This window comes from Bufo gargarizans, chromosome 6 (assembly GCF_014858855.1).
Source record: "Bufo gargarizans isolate SCDJY-AF-19 chromosome 6, ASM1485885v1, whole genome shotgun sequence".
NCBI lineage: Eukaryota > Metazoa > Chordata > Amphibia > Anura > Bufonidae > Bufo > Bufo gargarizans.
Window position 1 is genome coordinate 364,755,619 of NC_058085.1, and position 21,449 is coordinate 364,777,067.

Here is a 21,449-nt window from a genome sequence, read left to right on the forward strand (position 1 = left end):
AGTAGAATACCATGTGAACAAAGGTTTATCTGCCCAAAACAGAATTCAATCAAAACTATGCAATCAATTCATATTTCTACACTGGAGGATCTAATCCAGATTAGCTCAGAAGGCCCTTCACTTGAGCCATTTAATCCTGAGCCCTGTGTTACATGCTGGTTTGGATCTAAAAGAAAGAAGATGCCTCATTACACAGGATGGCCAAGTGATGCTGACATTTTGACCATTAAACCCAAAATTTTGAACTATGTAAATAGTTTTCATCAGTGATGAAAGTTCAAGTTTTTAAGTTCAGCTGTAAGAGGACCAAATGGAATGAGAAGGAGGAGAGAGATGCGGGGCACTGCGCACAGTAATGCTTTATTCACACAGTCATTCCTCGTTCACACATCAGTGTTTGGTCAGTGATTTCCATCAGTGATTGGAGCCTCCTGACATAAGGTATAAGGGAGAGACCTGCACCTGTTCTGTGTTTAGAGCCGCACCTGGCTTTGGTTCACAGTCACTGACCAAAACACTGACGTGTGAATGAGTCAATTTTTTTAATATCATAATTATACATGTATTTCAATTTGGCCAATAAAAATTGTATTTGGCTCCTATATTTTTTATTTAGGTAATTTTATTAGTCTGGAGCGCTGTATATGATTGTTTAGGTAGTGGTACGTTTTTTATGGCACTATATGACTACTTGCAGATTGCTCAGCTTTATTTGGCGCTATATGTCTGTTTGGATATTGCTTGGCTTTATATGGCGCTATATCACAGTCTTTAGGTGTGACTTATCCTTGCAGATCTTGTATTCGTTACCCCCACTTTCTGCGCACCAGGTGACCTTTCTATGATTTGCAGAACTTCCCTGGCATACCGGGATCCAGCCATTTACAGGGGTAGTTGTGTTCCTGGTGGTGTATTTTTGTAAACTCTCCGCCCTTAACCACAAGGTTCTCCAAGCCCTTTTCACCAGGCTGGTGCCCTTTGGTCTACAGTCTGCTGCCCAAGCTCACAGACCTTCTAGGCATTCTTTGTGGTCCAGGCCACACACTGAGGCACTTCCTGCTTCAAGGCTACCTTAAAATTCTTGGCCGAACAGTAACACCTAGTGGCCAAAAGTAACACTGCAGGCAGAGAGAACACAAATAAACCTTGTAGGACTTTAACCCCTTCCAGACTATGCTATTTTGCACTGTCCTGACCCTGCTTATTTTTGCAAATCTGACATTTACAATATGTTGTAAATATTGTAATGACTTTGGAATGCTTTCACGTTTGCTAACAATTCTGAGACAGTTTTTTTGGTGACACATTGTACTTCATGTTAGTGGTAAGTCAATATATTTAGTTTTATTTATTAAAAAAACCTACATAAAATTTAGAAAAATTCACAATTTATGAAATTAGAATTTCTCTGTCTTTAAGACAGAGAGTGATATCTCATAAAATAGTCGTTACTTTACATTTACCTTATGTCTACTTTATATTGGCATCATTTTGTAAATGTCATTGACATTTGATGGATTTGCATTTTAGCAATTTTTAAAATTTTCTAGGAAATTTTCACAACTGTCTTTTTTAACCGCCTCCGGACCGCCTAACGCAGATGTGCGGTCCGGAGGCGGCAGCCCTGCGCACAACGACGCATATACGCGTCATCTCGCGAGGGACGGGATTTCCTGTGAACGCGCGCACACAGGCGCGCACGCTCACAGGAACGGAAGGTAAGCGAGTGGATCTCCAGCCTGCCAGCGGCGATCGCTCGCTGGCAGGCTGGAGATCTGATTTTTTTAACCCCTAACAGGTATATTAGACGCTGTTTTGATAACAGCGTCTAATATACCTGCTACCTGGTCCTCTGGTGGTCCCTTTTGTTAGGATCGACCACCAGAGGACACAGGTAGGTCAGTAAAGTCGCAACAAACACCACACTCAACCCCCCCGTCACTTATTAACCCCTTATTAACCCCTTATGAACCCCTGATCACCCATGATCACCCCATATAAACTCCCTGATCACCCCCCTGTCATTTATCACCCCCCTGTCAGGCTCCGTTCAGACGTCCGTATGATTTTTACGGATCCACGGATACATGGATCGGATCCGCAAAACACATGCAGACGTCTGAATGGAGCCTTACAGGTGGGTGATCAATGACAGAGGGGTGATCACCCATATACACTCCCTGATCACCCCCTGTCATTGATCACCCCCCCTGTCATTGATCACCCCCCTGTCATTGATCACCCCCCTGTAAGGCTCCATTCAGACGTCCGTATGATTTTTACGGATCCATGGATACATGGATCGGATCCGCAAAACACATGCGGATGTCTGAATGGAGCCTTACAGGGGGGTGATCAATGACAGGCGGGTGATCACCCATATACACTCCCTGATCACCCCCTGTCATTGATCACCCCCCTGTCATTGATCACCCCCCTGTAAGGCTCCATTCAGACGTCCGCATGTGTTTTGCGGATCCAATCCATGTATCCATGGATCCGTAAAAATCATGCGGATGTCTGAATGGAGCCTTACAGGGGGGGTGATCAATGACAGGGGGGTGATCACCCATATAGACTCCCTGATCACCCCCTGTCATTGATCACCCCCCTGTAAGGCTCCATTCAGACGTCCGCATGTGTTTTGCGGATCCGATCCATGTATCCATGGATCCGTAAAAATCATGCGGATGTCTGAATGGAGCCTTACAGGGGGGGTGATCAATGACAGGGGGGTGATCACCCTGATCACCCCCTGTCATTGATCACCCCCCTGTAAGGCTCCATTCAGACGTCCGCATGTGTTTTGCGGATCCGATCCATGTATCCATGGATCCGTAAAAATCATACGGACGACTGAATGGAGCCTTACAGTGGGGTGATTAATGACAGGGGGGTGATCACCCATATACACTCCCTGATCACCCCCTGTCATTGATCACCCCCCTGTAAGGCTCCATTCAGACGTCCGCATGTGTTTTGCGGATCCGATCCATGGATCCGTAAAAATCATACAGACGTCTGAATGGAGCCTTACCAGGGGGGTGATCAATGACAGGGGGTGATCAGGGAGTCTATATGGGTGATCACCCCCCTGTCATTGATCACCCCCTGTAAGGCTCCATTCAGACATTTTTTTGGCCCAAGTTAGCGGAAATATATATATTTTTTTGTTTGTTTTTTCTTACAAAGTCTCATATTCCACTAACTTGTGTCAAAAAATAAAATCTCACATGTACTCGCCATACCCCTCACGGAATCCAAATGCCTAAACATTTTTTAGACATTTATATTCCAGACTTCTTCTCACGCTTTAGGGCCCCTAAAAAGCCAGGGCAGTATAAATACCCCACATGTGACCCCATTTCGGAAAGAAGACACCCCAAGGTATTTGCTGAGGGGCATATTGAGTCCATGAAAGATTGAAATTTTTGTCCTAAGTTAGCGGAAAGTGAGACTTTGTGAGAAAAAATAAAAATAAAAATAAATTTCCGCTAACTTATGCAAAAAAAAAAAATTCTATGAACTCGCCAGGCCCCTCATTGAATACCTTGGGGTGTCTTCTTTCCAAAGTGGGGTCACATGTGGGGTATTTATACTGCCCTGGCTTTTTAGGGGCCCGAAAGTGTGAGAAGAAGTCTGGGATCCAAATGTCTAAAAATGCCCTCCTAAAAGGAATTTGGGCACCTTTGCGCATCTAGGCTGCAAAAAAGTGTCACACATGTGGTATCGCCGTACTCAGGAGAAGTTGGGGAATGTGTTTTGGGGTGTCATTTTACATATACCCATGCTGGGTGAGATAAATATCTTGGTCAAATGCCAACTTTGTATAAACAAATTGGAAAAGTTGTCTATTTCTCTCACCCAGCATGGGTATATGTAAAATGACACCCCAAAACACATTTCCCAACTTCTCCTGAGTACGGCGATACCAGATGTGTGACACTTTTTTGCAGCCAAGGTGGGCAAAGGGGCACATATTCCAAAGTGCACCTTTCGGATTTCGTAGGCCATTTTTTACACATTTTGATTGCAAAGTACTTCTCACACATTTGGGCCCCTAAATTGCCAGGGCAGTATAACAACCCCACAAGTGACCCCATTTTGGAAAGAAGACACCCCAAGGTATTCCGTGAGGGGCATGGCGAGTTCCTAGAATTTTTTATTTTTTGTCGCAAGTTAGTGGAATATGAGACTTTGTAAGAAAAAAATAAAATTTTTATAAAATCATCATTTTCCGCTAACTTGTGACAAAAAATAAAAAGTTCTATGAACTCACTATGCCCATCAGTGAATACCTTAGGGTGTCTACTTTCCGAAATGGGGTCATTTGTGGGATTTTTCTACTGTTTGGGCATTGTAGAACCTCAGGAAACATGACAGGTGCTCAGAAAGTCAGAGCTGCTTCAAAAAGCGGAAATTCACATTTTTGTACCATAGTTTGTAAACGCTATAACTTTTACCCAAACCATTTTTTTTTTGCCCAAACATTTTTTTATCAAAGACATGTAGAACAATAAATTTAGCAAAAAATGTATATATGGATGTCGTTTTTTTTGCAAAATTTTACAGCTGAAAGTTAAAAATGTCATTTTTTTGCAAAAAAATCGTAAAATTTCGATTAATAACAAAAAAAGTAAAAATGTCAGCAGCAATGAAATACCACCAAATGAAAGCTCTATTAGTGAGAAGAAAAGGAGGTAAAATTCATTTGGGTGGTAAGTTGCATGATCGAGCGATAAACGGTGAAAGTAGTGTAGTGCAGAAGTGTAAAAAGTGGCCTGGTCATGAAGGGGGTTTTAGCTAGCGGGGTTGAAGTGGTTAAAGGGGTTTTACCATCACACACAATGGGGGCATATTGCTAGGATATGCCCCCATTGTCTAATAGGTGCGGGTCCTACCTCTGGAGCCCTCACCTACAACAAGAACGGAGCGGGGAAATGAATGGAGGGTGCACTGCGCATGCGCAGCTGCCCTCCATTCATTTCAATGGGACCGCCGAAAATAGCTTAGCGCTGGCTCGGCTATTTCCATCTGAAAAATGAATGGGAGCAGGGGCCGCGCGTGCATGGTACGCTCCCATTAACTTGTATGGGAGCAGCAGGGAGCAGCGCTTGGTGGTAGACAGATCCCGGGAAACCCGGGGTTCTCCAACCACAGCTCTCTCCGCTCCATTCTCCTTGTAGGTGTGGGTTCCAGAGGTGAGACCCGCACCTATCAGACTATGCCATTGTATGTGATGGGAATACCCCTTTAAGGACCAGTTCAGTTATGAAGGCACTTTTTGAGGCTCACACAATATAAACCACCCCTAAATAACCCCATTTTAAAAAATACACCCCTCAAATTATTTTACAAACTTTGTTTTTTCACAGGAATTAGGAGGTAACATTTAAAAAGGTTACTTTTTTGGTCCATTTTAATCCATTTTTTTCCCTGTAAGACAGCGAGGGTTAACAGCAAAACAAACCACAATATTTAATACCCTGATACTGCAGTTTACAGAAACACCCCAGATAGTTGTAAACTGCTGTATGGCACACTGCAGGGCTCAGAAGGGAAGGAGCGCCATATGGTTTTTGGAAGGCAGGTTTTGCTGAAATAGTTTTTCGATACCATGTCACAATTGAGTAGCCTTTACAGTATGTAGTTTTACCCTCAAATGTTTTCACCAGTGGTAGCAGGAGAAAATTCTCCCTAAATTTGTTGTATAATTTTATCTCAAGTAAGGCAATACCCTTTATGTGGTAGTAAATGTTTGTTTGGGCACACTGCAGGGTTCAGAAGAGAAAGCACCATGTGCGTCTGGCGACTGGTCTGATTGTTGGGTTTTCATGGCCTGATAGTCGGGCAGATTATATTGGGGACGAACTGCAAATACTCAAACACTCCTTTCCAATAATCTGCCCATCTAAACGTGCAGCCGGTCCCCCTTTGAACAAGCAAAACATTCTTTTTTCTGGCATAAGGAAAAGTTTCAAACTTTGTGTTTGTGATTTTTTAAATGCCATTGTGCATGAATTCAGGCGTGGCGATGGCACCTTTATTTCCCTTTCCACCAGTTTTCTGGCCTAAAAGAAGCCTGGACTCTTCTTCAAGGTGCATGGACTGCCAGAGGATGCGCTCAATTTAAGATAAGGCTTGTGCCTCGTCATAAATTAGGTGCGTCCTCCAGGCAGAGCAGGGGATATCTAGGTAGGTAGATAATTAGGTAGATAATTATGATAGATAATTTAGTTGATATCCCAAAATAATGTACTGCCTCATCCTGATTGTTATTTATGGACAGACTTTACCACACAGGAATAATTATGAGCAGGGCATGGCGGGAACAATCTGTGCTGCTGCTGGAGTGGCCAGGACTGGGTTGTTAATGTTTTGTATTTGTCATGACACCAATTGCAGCATGTGCAGGGTACTATCCCAGGGCCCTTCCAAGGTGTTATAACGCATGTCCCAGATTAGGAATGCCAGAGTGGTGTAATGGCCTATAATGTCTCTGTGAGGTAGTGATAATTGTGTCACTGTGTCTCCTACCTGGGTACGGCTGGACTCATGGCTCACTTGCAATAAATTTGAGTGTAGTAATAGAGGAATTTTGCAGCATTGTCCAGACCTTTAGATGAAGTTCAAACGTTTCTTTACTTGACATAACTTGTATCCAAGCAGTATACAGCTTTGGTCTCTTTTGTCCCAGCAGGTTTTGGCAAGGATTGGCAGGAATAAGTGCTTCTGCTTTAAATGTGACCTTTGCTGTGTGGGAGACAGACTAGGTGAGGAGGGAATAGCTTCTCCTAGGTCTCTGGACTTATCTCTCAGATGGATTCTCAGGGGATGATTTCTTCCTGGAACTCTGGAGGTTGTCTGTAGTTTTCTGATTCTTCATCCAGCTGAGGCTGAAGGTGCTCAGACTGGGAATATGACCAAGTCTCAGCTGAGACTAGGTCCTTGCTGTCTTCCCTATGCAGGGGTAAAAACTATATCCGTCTCTAACTGTTTTTTCCCTCCCTTGCTGCAGGAAGACGGAATTGTCCACAGGATTGTTCCACTCTGAACTGCCATAACATTAAGGCTACCTCTCTGCCAATATGTTGCTGCCACCTGCTGGTGAACTGGAAAATTACAAGAACAATTACATGAAACATAGTTTTTATGCACATTTCTGGGGAACATAAGCAAAATCACATCAGATGACAGTATAAAAGCTCTTAGAAGATAGTAGCGGGGTAGAGGCGTATAGTAACACAAGTCTGAGGTGTTACACTGCTGGCTCCAGTAGGATCTCCATCTTCTTGGCACAGCCTGACCAGTGTAACTCTAGGAAGAGCAGAGACAATAAACTCATTATCACTGACAGAGTGCTGCCTTACATCTGCTCTTACATAATCTTCGATGCTGCTGGTGTGATATAACATTTCATCAACTCTTAGTTTGCTGACTTCCATCAAAATAATTCCTCCTCTGACATTTTCAGTAACTACTTGCAACCCCAAGTAATAACAATTCTGGATCATCAGTTCTAATGACTCTATGTTATTGTCTTTCCTCTTTTATTCCTTCTAAAACATTATAGATAAAGCTCCACCTGGGCTTTACCAGCTGGGGTTGTGTCTCTGCACAGTCTCACACTGCCCGAGCATATTGAATAGTGTCCGACTGTGCAAGGGCACACCCCCAACTGGTTACACCCAGGTGGAACTTTATCTATAAACATCTAGAAAGAATAATAGAGGAAAGACATAACATAGAATCAAAAGAAAAGATGCTCTGGAACAGTTATTACATGGGGAATGCCATGAGTTACTTGTTCCACCTCCCCACAAAAAACATCATTTTTCATTTATTGATTCTCAGCTAATATCTGCATTAGAGATGAGCGAACATTTCAAGATTCATTAAGTTTCAGGTTAGCCAAATTTGGGGAAAAATTTGGTTATGAGTTCAAATTAGCTTTCCTAAGCCTATCTAATGGCAACAGATGTTAGGCATGATAATTTGCATAAATGTTTCTGAGAAATCAAGAGGAGCGTTGTCTAGCTTATAAGAGTCATCATGCATATCAAGTGGTCTCCATAATAGAAATAGTACACACCCAGGTGGGAATCTCTGGATGGGTACTATTTCTATTATGGAGACAAGTCTATATACATGGTGACTATTGTAGGCTATAAAATGGTCCTCTTCATTTATAGGGGAAATATATGCAAATGATCATGTCCAATATATGCTGGCATCAGATAGACTTAGGAAAGCTAATCTGCACATCTTTCCCAGAAATCCAGAGGGAAATCGTCTGGCCTAAAATACTGTGCACACATACTCTGTATATCAGGGTCTCAAACCCCTAACCCACCCATTCATGGACCCATTAGAATTTTCTGGAGTCTGATTCTAGTAACTTCTTGTATAGTGACCCACCGGCCTGGCCATCTCCTCCAAGGCTTGGTATTCACTATTTAGTGTCAATCCCCAAAAAAGGACCTGGCATCAGATTTCCACAGAGCATGCCTAAAACCAGTAGAGGAGGCTTCAGGGCTCTGGTGCACAATATGGAGTCCTTTTATCTGCCTTATGCAGCTTATACGAGGGGCAACTAGGTTTATATAGGAATCAGGGCATGAAAATAATTATTAATAGTCTACAGAGAGACGTCCATTAATATTCATGATGTCTGACGGCTCCCTATATGCTGTAATCCTCAGGAATGTTGTTAAGTGACTTCACAGCACAATCAGTCATACAGTGATATATATGAGGAGGGGATAATGAAGACAATGATGATGGATGACGGATTAGATCTACTCACTAATCACCATGTCATTATCTGCAGAGCGCTCCTACTTGAGAAAAGTGAAATCTAAGAAATTACACGTTTACTTCATTGTCCTGAATAAACTGAAGCAAAACATACAGTAGGAGCAGTATTATAGTAGTTATAATCTTGTACATAGGAGCAGTATTATAGTAGTTATATTCTTGTACATAGGAGGCAGTATTATAGCAGTTATATTCTTGTACATAGGAGCAGTATTATAGTAGTTATATTCTTGTACATAGGAGCAGTATTATAGTAGTTATATTCTTGTACATAGGAGCAGTATTATAGTAGTTATATTCTTGTACATAGGAGGCAGTATTATAGTAGTTATAATCTTGTACATAGGAGCAGTATTATAGTAGTTATATTCTTGTACATAGGAGGCAGTATTATAGTAGTTATATTCTTGTACAGAGGAGCAGTATTATAGTAGTTATATTCTTGTACATAGGAGCAGTATTATAGTAGTTATATTCTTGTACATAGGAGGCAGTATTATAGAAGTTATAGTCTTGTACATAGGAGGCAGTATTATAGTAGTTATATTCTTGCACATAGGAGGCAGTATTATAGTAGTTATAGTCTTGTACATAGGAGCAGTATTATAGTAGTTATAGTCTTGTACATAGGAGCAGTATTATAGTAGCTATATTCTTGTACATAGGAGCAGTATTATAGTAGTTATATTCTTGTACATAGGAGGCAGTATTATAGTATTTATATTCTTGTACATAGGAGCAGTATTATAGTAGTTATATTCCTGTACATAGGAGGCAGTATTATAGCAGTTATATTATTGTACATAGGAGCAGTATTATAGTAGCTATATTCTTGTACATAGGAGCAGTATTATAGTAGGTACAGGATAAGTAATGTAATATATGTACACAGTGACTCCATCAGCAGAATAGTGAGTGCAGCTGTAGAGTATTATAAAGTATGCAAGACTGCAGCCAAAGACAAAAAGGAGAAGGTGAGGACTGAAAGTAAGCAGCTGTTGGTGGGCGATTCCATCATAAAAGGTGTGAAGTTTGAGGAAAATGGTGTTGTGAGATGTCTCCCTGGTGCTACCGCTAGCAGGGATAGACGACAGATGCTTAATATTGTTAGGCAAGCAAAGCAGGAAAGGGAAGTAGATGTTATTGTCCATCTTGGGACACATGATCTGGCTTGCAATGAGGTTTCAAAGGTGAAGGAAGCTTTTCACACACTTGGAAATGATATACGGGAGGTTGCATGAACTGTTTCATTCTCTGCAGTTTTGCCTCTGCATAACCTTCAGCATGACAGGAAGATGCGCATTAAGGAATTCAATGTATGGCTTGGTTAATGGTGTCTGAACCAAGGGTTTGGCTTTATGTCTCATGTTAGCTCTCGTTATAATGGAAAAGAACTGTACAAGAAAGATGGTTTGCATCTTTCTCTCAAGGGAACGAATGTCCTCAGTGAACAGTTCCAAGTATTTGTTAAGGAGCATTTAAACTAGGAAAGGGGGGCAAAAGAGTGATAATCCAGCAGTCCGGGGGGAACAATGCCAGAAGATGCCAGTAGCACAAAGGTTAAGTAATGACAAGCTCAGATTCCTGTCTGCAAATGCTCGCAGTTTAGGAAATAAGATCAATGAACTTGAGGATATAATGGCATCTGAGAATATAGATTTAGTGGCTGTTACTGAGACGTGGTTCAATGGGAGTAATGACTGGGATATAACAATACCAGGGTTCTCTCTATACAGGAAAGACAGAGAAGGCAAGAAAGGGGAGGGGTGGCCCTGTATATGAAAGATAGCATGAAATCTAATTTAATACAAGTTAGCGAGACCAATTTAGAGTCAGTTTGGGTTACCTTGCAGCTTGATAATCATAAGGTAACTCGTGTAGGTGTGATATATAGACCACCTAGTCAAGTCAAAGAATTAGATGATCTACTAGTTGAGGAAATAGCTAAAATGACATTGAAGGGGAAAGTTATAATTATGGGAGACTTTAATCTTCCTGATGTAAACTGGAAAACCAAAATAGCTAGTTCTGCCAGGAGTACAGATATTCTAAATTCCCTACTGGGATTATCTCGACAGCAAGTAGTTGAGGAGCCAACCCGGAATGGGGGCCATTTTAGATTTAGTATTCACAAATGGGAATTTGGTATTTGATATTACTGTAGGGGAAAGCTTGGGATCTAGTGATCACCAGTCAGTGTGGTTTACTATAAGTACAGTGACTGAGTCACACCACACAAAAACAAAAGTTTTAGATTTTAGAAAAACTGACTTTTCTAAAATTAGATTAGTGGTACACGAGTCCCTATCAGACTGGAACAGTTTCAATGGAGTCCAGGAGAAATGGGACTACTTAAAAGTGGCCCTATTGAAGGCAACAGAAAATTGCATTAGGCTTGTCAGTAAAAGAAAAAAAAGGAAGAGTCCACTGTGACAAATTTATAAGATTAGGCAGAGAGAGGCCAAACAAGTTATAAGAGCTTCTAAAGCACAGGCAGAAGAGAAATTAGCTCAGTCAGTGAAAAAAGGCGATAAGACATTCTTCAGATACATAAATGAAAAAAGGAAACTAAAACAAGGAATTACCAAATTAAAAACAAAAGAAGGAAGGTAAATGGAAGAAGATAAAGAACTAGCTGACTGCCTCAATGAATACTTCTGTTCAGTTTTTACAAAGGAAAATGAAGAAAAGGGACCTCAGTTAGGAAAGAAGACTAATGAATCTTTTGATGCATGTGTCTTTACAGAGGAAGAGGTTCTAAGTCAGCTGTCTAAAATGAATACAAATAAGTCACAGGGGCCTGATGAGCTCAGCAGTGAACTAGCAAAATCATTAAAAGATTTTTTTTAACCAATGACTGGTAACAGGAGTCGTCCCAGAAGATTGGAAATTGGCAAATGTTGTGCCCATTCACAAGAAAGGTAGTAGGGAGGAATCGGGCAACTATAGGCCAGTAAGCCTGACATCAATAGTGGGGAAATTAATGGAAACCATACTTAAAGGGGTTGTCCAGGTTCAGAGCTGAACCCGGACATACCCTTATTTTCACCCCGGCAGCCCCCCTGAGCCTAGCATCGGAGCATCTCATGCTCCGATGCGCTCCAGTGCCCTGCGCTAGATCGCGCAGGGCACGGGCTCTTGTGTTTTCAATAACACACTGCGGGGCGGTAACTTCCGCCCAGCAGTGTGTTCGGTGACGTCACCGGCTCTGAGGGGCGGGCTTTAGCTCTGCCCTAGCCGTTTTACTGGCTAGGGCAGAGCCAAATCCCGCCCATCAGTGCCGGTGACGTCACCGGGGTTCCTGTCAGCCCCATAGAGAACCCCGGTACGTCACCGGAACTCAGAAAAATGCCTTTGCCCTGTGCAATTTAGCGCAGGGCAAAGGAGAGCATCGGAGCATGAACTGCTCCGATGCTCATGTGAGGGGGGCTGCCTGGGTGAAAATGGAGGGCTGTCCAGGTTCAGCTCTGAACCTGGACAACCCCTTTAAGGAGAGGATTGTGGAACATCTAAAATCCAATGGATTGAAAGATGAAAAACAGCATGGTTTTACTTCAGAGAGATCATTCCAAACTAATCTTATAGATTTTTTTGATTGGGTGACTAAAATAATAGATGGCGGAGGTGCAGTGCATGCGCCGGAGAGCCTAACCAGCCTTAGGGTAGGGAAAGATTACGTCCCAGTGCGCAAGCGTGGCTAACTACAGAGCATCCTTCTGATCTCCGCAGCTTCGCAGTTTGGGGGTAGGGAGATCTGATGGCCCATTTTTCTGTTGCCCGGCCGTGCCCATATTGTGACCTGCAAAGAACGGATCTGCAATATGCGGGCCCCGGCCGCGTGCACCCCTCATCACAGATGCGGATCCATTCACTTGAATGGGTCTTCAATCCAGAAGGTCGGTGCGGAACTGAGGTACGGAACCCCACGGAAGCACTACGGAGCGTGCATGCACAACTTTTTTGCGATGTGGACGGACCATGGACCCTTTTAAGTTGAATGGGTCTGGAACCATCTGCGGAATGTGCACGGAACGGCTGATCAACAGCCATGTGCATGAGCCCTAAATCTTCAGTTTTTTTCACGCGCGTGAAAAACGCTTCAAAACTGATTGCACCTGCGTAGAAAAACTGAAACACTGAACGCGATTGCAGACAAAAGTGACTGAACTTGCTTGTGAAATGGTGCGAGTTTAACTGCCAGAATTATTATTATTATTATTATTATTTATTATTTAAGCGCCATTCATTCCATAGCGCTGTACATATGATAAGGGGTGCACATACATAATACAGACAATTGTACTAATCATAAACAAGATGAGTTACAAACTGGTACAGAAGGAGAGAGGGCCCTGCCCGTGTGGGCTTACAATCTACATGGTAAAGGAGAAGGACACAGTAGGTGCGGGTTAAGTTGGTCATGGCGGTATAGAGGCAGCAGGGTCACTGGTTGTAGGCTTGTCTGAAGAGGTGGGTTTTCAGGTTTCTTTTGTAGGATTCCACTGTAGGTGAGAGTCTGATATGTTGGGGTAGCGAGTTCCAGAGTATGGGGGATGCACGGGAGAAATCCTGGAGTCGATTGTGGGAAGAGGCAATAAGAGGAGAGGAGAGAAGGAGGTCTTGTGAGGATCGGAGAGTGCGTGTGGGGGTGTATCGGGAAATTAGCTCAGAGATGTAGGGAGGGGACAGGTTATGGACGGCCTTGTATGTATTTGTAAGTACTTTGAAGTGAATTCGTTGGGCAATGGGGAGCCAGTGAAGGGATTGGCAAAGGGGAGAGGCAGAGGAATAATAGGGTGAGAGGTGGATTAGTCGGGCAGCAGAGTTGAGGACAGATTGGAGGGGTGCGAGAGTGCTAGATGGAAGGCCACAGAGGAGAATGTTGCAGTAGTCTAGGCGGGAGATAATGAGGGCATGTACAAGTATTTTCGCAGATTCAAAGTTAAGGAAAGCGCGGATGCGGGAGATGTTTTTGAGTTGGAGACGGCAGGTGGTGGAAAGGGCTTGGATGTGCGGTCGGAAGGAAAGGGCAGAATCTAAGGTCACTCCAAGGCAGCGGGCTTTGTTGACTGGGGATAATGTGCAGCCATTGATCGTGATAGATAGGTCTGTAGGGGGGGTTGAACAAGATGGGGGAAAGATTATGAATTCTGTCTTATCCATGTTAAGTTTAAGAAAGCGAGAGGCGAAGAAGGATGATATAGAAGATAGACATTGTGGGATTCTAGATAGTAAGGTGGTGATGTCTGGACCAGAGAGATAGATTTGTGTGTCATCAGCGTAGGAGTGATACTGAAAGCCATAGGACTCTATGAGCTGTCCCAGGCCAAAAGTGTAGATAGAGAAGAGCAGGGGTCCTAGGACAGAGCCTTGCGGGACACCAACAGAGAGGGAATGAGACGAGGAGGTGGTGCAGGAGTGGGAGACGCTGAATGTCCGGTCTGTGAGGTATGATGTGATCCAGGAGAGGGCCAGGTCAGTGATGCCAAGAGATGAGAGAGTTTGCAACAGAAGGGAGTGGTCAACAGTGTCGAAGGCAGAGGACAGGTCAAGGAGAAGGAGGACAGAGTATTGTTTCTTGGTTTTGGCTGTGAGTAGGTCATTGGTGACTTTGGTAAGGGCAGTCTCGGTCGAGTGGTGGGTTCGGAAGCCAGATTGTAGGCGGTCAAAGAGGGAGCAGGAGGAGAGGTGGGAGGACAGTTCTGAATGGACATGTTGTTCAAGTAGCTTTGAGGCATACGGAAGAAGTGATATGGGGCGATAACTGGACAAGGAAGATGGGTCAAGTGAAGGTTTTTTGAGGATGGGTGTAATCCGTATCAGAATCCGTATCATTCGTGTGATAGGGCTCTTAGGGCTCATTCAGACGGCCGTACACTTCACATTCAGTATCGCGTGGAGTAGCCTGACCGCAGCCTGACCGCAGCCTCAGCGTTAATTGACGTTCTACAATGAGAACCTGCAAAACCGCTGCGTAAGCTGAGCCTGAATGTCATACAACCCCTTTAAATGTTGCTTGTAGTGTTAATCCAGCGCTGTGCGGTATTACATTCCTGGATCACGTAACGCGACACTGGAGATTGTATCACATGGACCCTAATGTCGGCTTTGCTGGGTTATACCGGGAGATGTTTGGGCAAAGACAAAGCTTCACATTGCAATGTTAACAATGTAAAAAGTCTACGTGAAATCCGACGCTCGGGTGACCTCAAGGAATTTTCTGTTTTAAATTGTGACATGAAAGAGAACAGTAGTTACAGTATATCCTTGCACAGATGACTTTACTGCAGTTATCTGCTTATCATTACATGCAGGATTAGAACGACAGGTATCACCTATGTATACAGAGAACAAAAAAAAATAAAACCTTAACGGACACGGAATGAAAATATGTTCGTGTGCAAAAGGCCTAAGTGATATCAAAGCTTATCTACTCCCTCCTGCCCTCTGCACAGGTCACAGAGCATGCCTAGAAAAATCCCCCATAGAAGTCAATGAGGTCCCCTCCTGTCCATTGTGTCTATGGCCCGCGGTGGCTGCTGTAATGAACAGCTCAGGCGAGAAGGCCGCCCCCATAATCATGTCCAGGAAACAGAATAAAAAATCTGCAACCAGAAAATAAAAACAGATTATCAAAAAAGGATATATTTTAACTGGCAGAGAAAAAAAAACGGCGACACGTTCCATTTAAGCTCCTCCCCTCTGTCAGACATGTGATGTAACAGCTGAATTCTAGAAATGTAACAGGAACCTGAGCTTCCACTATATACTGTACTCTTGCATCAGAAATTCAACAGATTTATGATTGCAGCTCTGTTTGTGACTGGAGAAAAAGAAGTCAGAAGATTTATGCATGTAGCACTGACTGGAGTAAAATAAGTCAGCAGATTTGTGATTGCAGCTCTAGATGTGACTTGAGTAAAAGAACTCAGCAGATTTATGAATGAATCTCCGAATGTGACTGGAGTAAAAGAAGTCAACAGCTTTATGAATGCAGCTCTGGATGTGACTGGAGTAAAATAAGTCAGTATATTTATGAATGCAGCTCTGGATGTGTCTGCAGTAAAAGAAGTCAGAAGATTTATGATTGCAGCTCTGTGTGTGACTGGAGTAAAAGAATTCAGAAGATGTATGACTGCAGATCTTAATGTAACTGGAGTAAAATAAGTCAGCAGATTTATACATGCAGCTCTTGATGTGACTGGAGTAAAAGAAGTCAGAAGATTTATGATTGCAGATCTTAGGCCTCATGCACACGGCTGTTGTTTGGGGCCGCATCCCAGCCGCAGTTTTTGCGGCTCGGGTGCGGACCCATTAACTTCAATGGGGCCGCAAAAGATGCGGACAGCACTCCCCGCCGCAAAAAAAAAAATAGCATGTCCTATTCTTGTCTGTTTTGCGGTCAAGAATAGGCATTTCTACAATGGGCCGCCCAATCCGCAAATTGCGGAAGGGATACGGGCGGCTTCCGTTTTTTGCGGATTCACGGTTTGCGGACCGCAGAAAACTGCACGGTTGTGTGCATGAGGCCTTAATGTAACTGGAGTAAAAGAAGTCAGAAGATTTATGATTGCAGCTCTCGATGTGACTGGAGTAACAGAACTCAGCAGATTTATGAATGCAGATCTTGATGTGTCTTAAGTAAAATAAGTCAACAGATTTATGAATGCAGCTCTGGATGTGACTGAAGTAAAAGAAGTCAGCAGATTTATGAATGCAGCACCTGATGTGACTGGAGTAAAATAAGTCAGCAGATTTATTAATGCAGCTCTTGATGTAACTGGAGTAAAATTAGTCAGAAGATTTATGATTGCAGCTCTCGGTGTGACTGGAGTAACAGAACTCAGCAGATTTATGAATGTATCTCTGGATGTGACTGGAGTAGTAGAAGTCAAGAGATTTATGAATGCAGCTCTGGATGTGATTGGAGGAAAAGAAGTCAGCAGATTTATGAATGCAGCACGTAATGTGACTAGAGTAAAATAAGTCAGTAGATTTATGAATGCAGCACTTGATGTGACTGGAGTAAAAAAAAAGTCAACAGATTTATGAATGCAGCACTTGATGTGACTGGAGTAAAATAAGTCAGCAGATTTATTAATGCAGCTCTTGATGTAACTGGAGTAAAAGAAGTCAGAAGATTTATGATTGAAGATCTTAATGTAACTAGAGTAAAAGAAGTCCGCAGATTTATGAATGTATCTCTGGATGTGACTGGAGGAAAAAGCACAATCCAACCAAACAGAAAATACACAAAACAATGTGCAGAGTTTACAATCCAATCCCAACTTAGGCCTCTTTCACACCTGCGTTCTTTTCTTCCGGCATAGAGTTCCGTCGTCGGGGCTCTATGCCGGAAGAATCCTGATCAGTTTTATCCTAATGCATTCTGAATGGAGAGAAATCCGTTCAGGATGCATCAGGACGTCTTCAGTTCAGTCTTTTTGACTGATCAGGCTTTTCAGAAAACCGTAAGGGCTCTTTCACACCTGCGTTCTTGTCTTCCGGCATAGAGTTCCGTCGTCGGGGCTCTATGCCGGAAGAATCCTGATCAGGATTATCCTAATGCATTCTGAATGGAGAGAAATCCGTTCAGGATGCATCAGGATGTCTTCAGTTCCGGAACGGAACGTTTTTTGGCCGGAGAAAATAGCGCAGCATGCTGCGCTTTTTGCTCCAGCCAAAAAAACTGAAGACTTGCCGCAAGGCCGGATCCGGAATGAATGCCCATTGAAAGGCATTGATCCGGATCCGGCCTTAAGCTAAACGTCGTTTCGGCGCATTGCCGGATCCGACGTTTAGCTTTTTTAGAGTGGTTACAATGGCTGCCGGGACGCTAAAGTCCCGGCAGCCATGGTAAAGTGTAGTGGGGAGCGGGGGAGCGGTATACTTACAGTCCGTGCGGCTCCCGGGGCGCTCCAGAGTGACGTCAGGGCGCCCCACGCGCATGGATGACGTGATCGCATGGCACGTCATCCATGCGCATGGGGCGCTCTGACGTCATTCTGGAGCGCCCCGGGAGCCGCACGGACTGTAAGTATACCGCTCCCCCGCTCCTACTATGGTAACCAGGACTTTAATAGCATCCTGGGTGCCATAGTAACACTGAAAGCATTTTGAAGACGGATCCGTCTTCAAATGCTTTCAGTTCACTTGCGTTTTTCCGGATCCGGCGTGTAATATCGGCAAGTGGAGTACACGCCGGATCCGGACAACGCAAGTGTGAAAGAGGCCTTATATGAGCCGTGATTGTGCAATGCTGGGAGTTGCTCTTCATGTTCTAGACTGGCCGATAAGAACCTTGCTCGACTGTTCAGTGGACCACTACCCGGAAAATGAATTCTTTTATTTATTTATAAAAATTTTTTATTAATTTTTATATTTTTTTTATTTCTGACTTTTTGCATTTTTTTCGGTACTAACTTCAGTCGGGAAAATTACATGGGAAAGTGGGGCCAAGTTAGGCTACTTTCACACTGGCGTTTTGGCTTTCCGTTTGTGAGATCCGTTCAGGGCTCTGACACGCGGTCCAAAACGGATCAGTTTTGCCTTAATGCATTCGGAATGGAAGAGGATCGGCTCAGAATGCATGTTTGCCTCCGTTCAGTCTTCATTCGGCTTTACCCTGTCCTGCAGAATTTTCAGGTTTATCACTGCAACTATTATAAAAAGTTGCTAAAAAAGTCACAAACTCACTCGAGTAGAAGGGTAGTGTAAAAAACTGGAGTAGCGTTTTTAGACAGAGGTGTCAGGTTTAAAGAGTCTCCAAATTTAAAGGGAACCTGTCACGTAGAACATGGTGTTTGAGATGTGGGCACCATGTTATAGAGCAGGAGGAGCTGAGCAGAGTAATGGATGGTTTTGTAGGAAAAGATTCAGTATAAGTTGTATCGTTCATCTACATTTCTGCTCATTCTCGGTTTTAGACCGGGTCTCAGCTCTCTAGGACGTTCCTGAGATATTCCTGCATTAGCCAATAGAAGCCAGCAAGCCTCTCACTTAAGTCCGAACTGCCATTTACACAGTCACATGTCCCTTATTAGCCAATAGAAGCTCGCAGGTCCTACTCCATGTTGCCAACTGATCACAGGTTTTAGCAGTTTGCAGGTCCTTAAATATTCAGTCATATGACATATGACGGCACAACTACACAGCAGCATAATACTTGATAAAGGCTACTGCATAGCCGAAACGTCGTACTTTACTTGAGTGTGCACTCTAGGCTTCCAATAAACAGACGCATCGGATATGCTGCTGTGATTTTTGCTATCTACTATTGTTTTTTGGACTGCTGTGGATCTGTGGTCGCATCGCGGCTGGTGCATTCCGTGATTAGTCGAGAGGTTCGTTTGTGCTGCTCTACAACTCTTCTTTTGTGTTTAAAGGAACCTGTCGCCTAAAAAACGCCTCCCTATCCGCCAGCATTACCTTAAAGTAGCCAGCAGTATGTTCCTAAAGACCCTTTTCTTCCTCCGGCCAGATGCACCAAAATCTTGAAAAACAAACTTTTATCCCCTGCATGCGCTATGTAACATCAGAGTTTGAAGTCAAGGTGGCAGCGGCCTCCTCGCTTCAAGTAAAGCTATGCCCACCCCTTACCCATCCTCCCTTCACTGTGATTGACATCCTGCCGTGAGGCTGGGATCCTGCAAGTCTCGCGCATGCGCGGTGCGCTCCTTGTCACTGCGCGATCCCGTCTCCCGCACTCAGCCGGCCACTTTTCTCCCTCTGCACATGCGCCGGGCACGCGCACATGATGGAAAAGCCCGGCGCATGCGCTGAGAAAAGAAAGCAGCGGTGGAGGTCACTGTTAAAAGGGTGGGCACTGTGAGGGTCACTGTTAAAGGGGCGGCCACTATGAAGATCACTGTTAAAGGGGTGGGCACCATGGAGATCAATGTTAAAGGGGTGGGTACTGTGGCGGTCACTGTTAAATGGGCGGGCACTGTGAGGTCCCTTTTAAAGGGGAAGCCACTGTGGTGGTCACTGCTAAAGAGGCGGCCACTATGAAGATCACTGTTAAAGGGGTGGTCAATGTTAAAGGGGAGAGCACTGTAGAGGTCACTGTTAAATGGGTGGGTACTGTGAAGGTCACTGTTAAAGGGGCAGGCACTGTGAGGGTCACTGTAAAAGGGGCAAGCACTGTGGAGGTCACTGTTAAAGGGCGGTCACTGTGGAGGTCACTGCTAAAGAGGCGGCCACTATGAAGATCACTGTTAAAGGGGTGGTCAATGTTAAAGGGGAGAGCACTGTAGAGGTCACTGTTAAATGGGTGGGTACTGTGAAGGTCACTGTAAAGGGACAGCCACTTTGGAGATCACTGTTAAAGGGGCGGGCACTGTGGAGGTCACTGTTAAATGGGCAGGCACTGTGAGGTCACTGTTAAAGGGTCGGCCACTGTGGAGATCCCTGTTAATGGGGTGGGCACCGTAGAGATCACTGTTAAAGGGGCGGACACTATGGAGGTCACTGTTAAAGGGGCGGGCACTGTGGATGACACTGTTAAAGGGGTGGTCACTGTTAAAGGGGGGGACTGTGGAGGTCACTGCTAAAGGAGCAGCCACTATGAAGATTACTGTTAAAGGGGTGATCATTGTTAAAGGGGCGAGCACTGTGGAGGTCACTGTTAAATGGGCGGTCACTGTGAAGGTCACTGTTGAAGGGGCAGTCACTGTTAAAGGGGCAGGCACTGTGGAGGTCACTGTTAAAGGGGCGAGCACTGTGGAGGTCACTGTTAAATGGGTGGGCACTGTGGAGAACACTGTTAAAGACGTGAGCACTGTGGAAGTCACTGTTAAAGGGGCGAGCACTGTGGAGGTCACTGTTAAAAGGCGGGCACTGTGGAGGTGACTGCTAAAGGGGCGGTCACTATGAAGATTACTGTTAAAGGGGTGGTCAATGTTAAAGGGGAGAGCACTGTGGAGGTTACTGTTAATTGGGCAGGCACTGTGAAGATTACTGTTAAAGGGGCGGGCACTGTGGAGGTCACTGTTTAATGGGCGGCCACTGTGAAGGTCACTGTTAAAGGGGCGGGCACCGTGGAGATCACTGTTAATGGGGAGGCCACTGTGGAGATCACTGTTAAAGGGGCAGGCACTGTGAGAGTCACTGTTAAAGGGGCAGGCACCGTGGAGATCACTGTTAAAGGGGCGGACACTGTGGAGGTCACTTTCAAAGGGGCGGGCACTATGGAAGTCACTGTTAAAGGGGCGGGCACTGTGGAGGTCACTGTTAAAGGGGTGGACACTGTGGAGGTCACTGTTAAAGGGGCATTCACTGTCAAAGGGACGGGCAATGTGAAGGACACTGTTAAATGGGTGAGCACTGTGGAGGTCACTGTTAAAAGGCAGGCACTGCGGAGGTCACTGCTAAAGTGGCGGCCACTATGAAGATCACGGTTAAAGGGGTGGTCAGTGTTAAAGGGGAGAGCACTGTGGAGGTCACTGTTAATTGGGTGGGCACTGTGAAGATCACTGTTAAAGGAGCGGGCACCATGGAGATCACTGTTAAAGGGGCGGCCACTGTGCAGATCACTGTTAAAGGGGCGGACACTGTGAGAGTTACTGTCATGGGGCGGCCACTGTGGTGATTACTGTTAAAGGGGCGGGCACCGTGGAGATTACTGTTAAAAG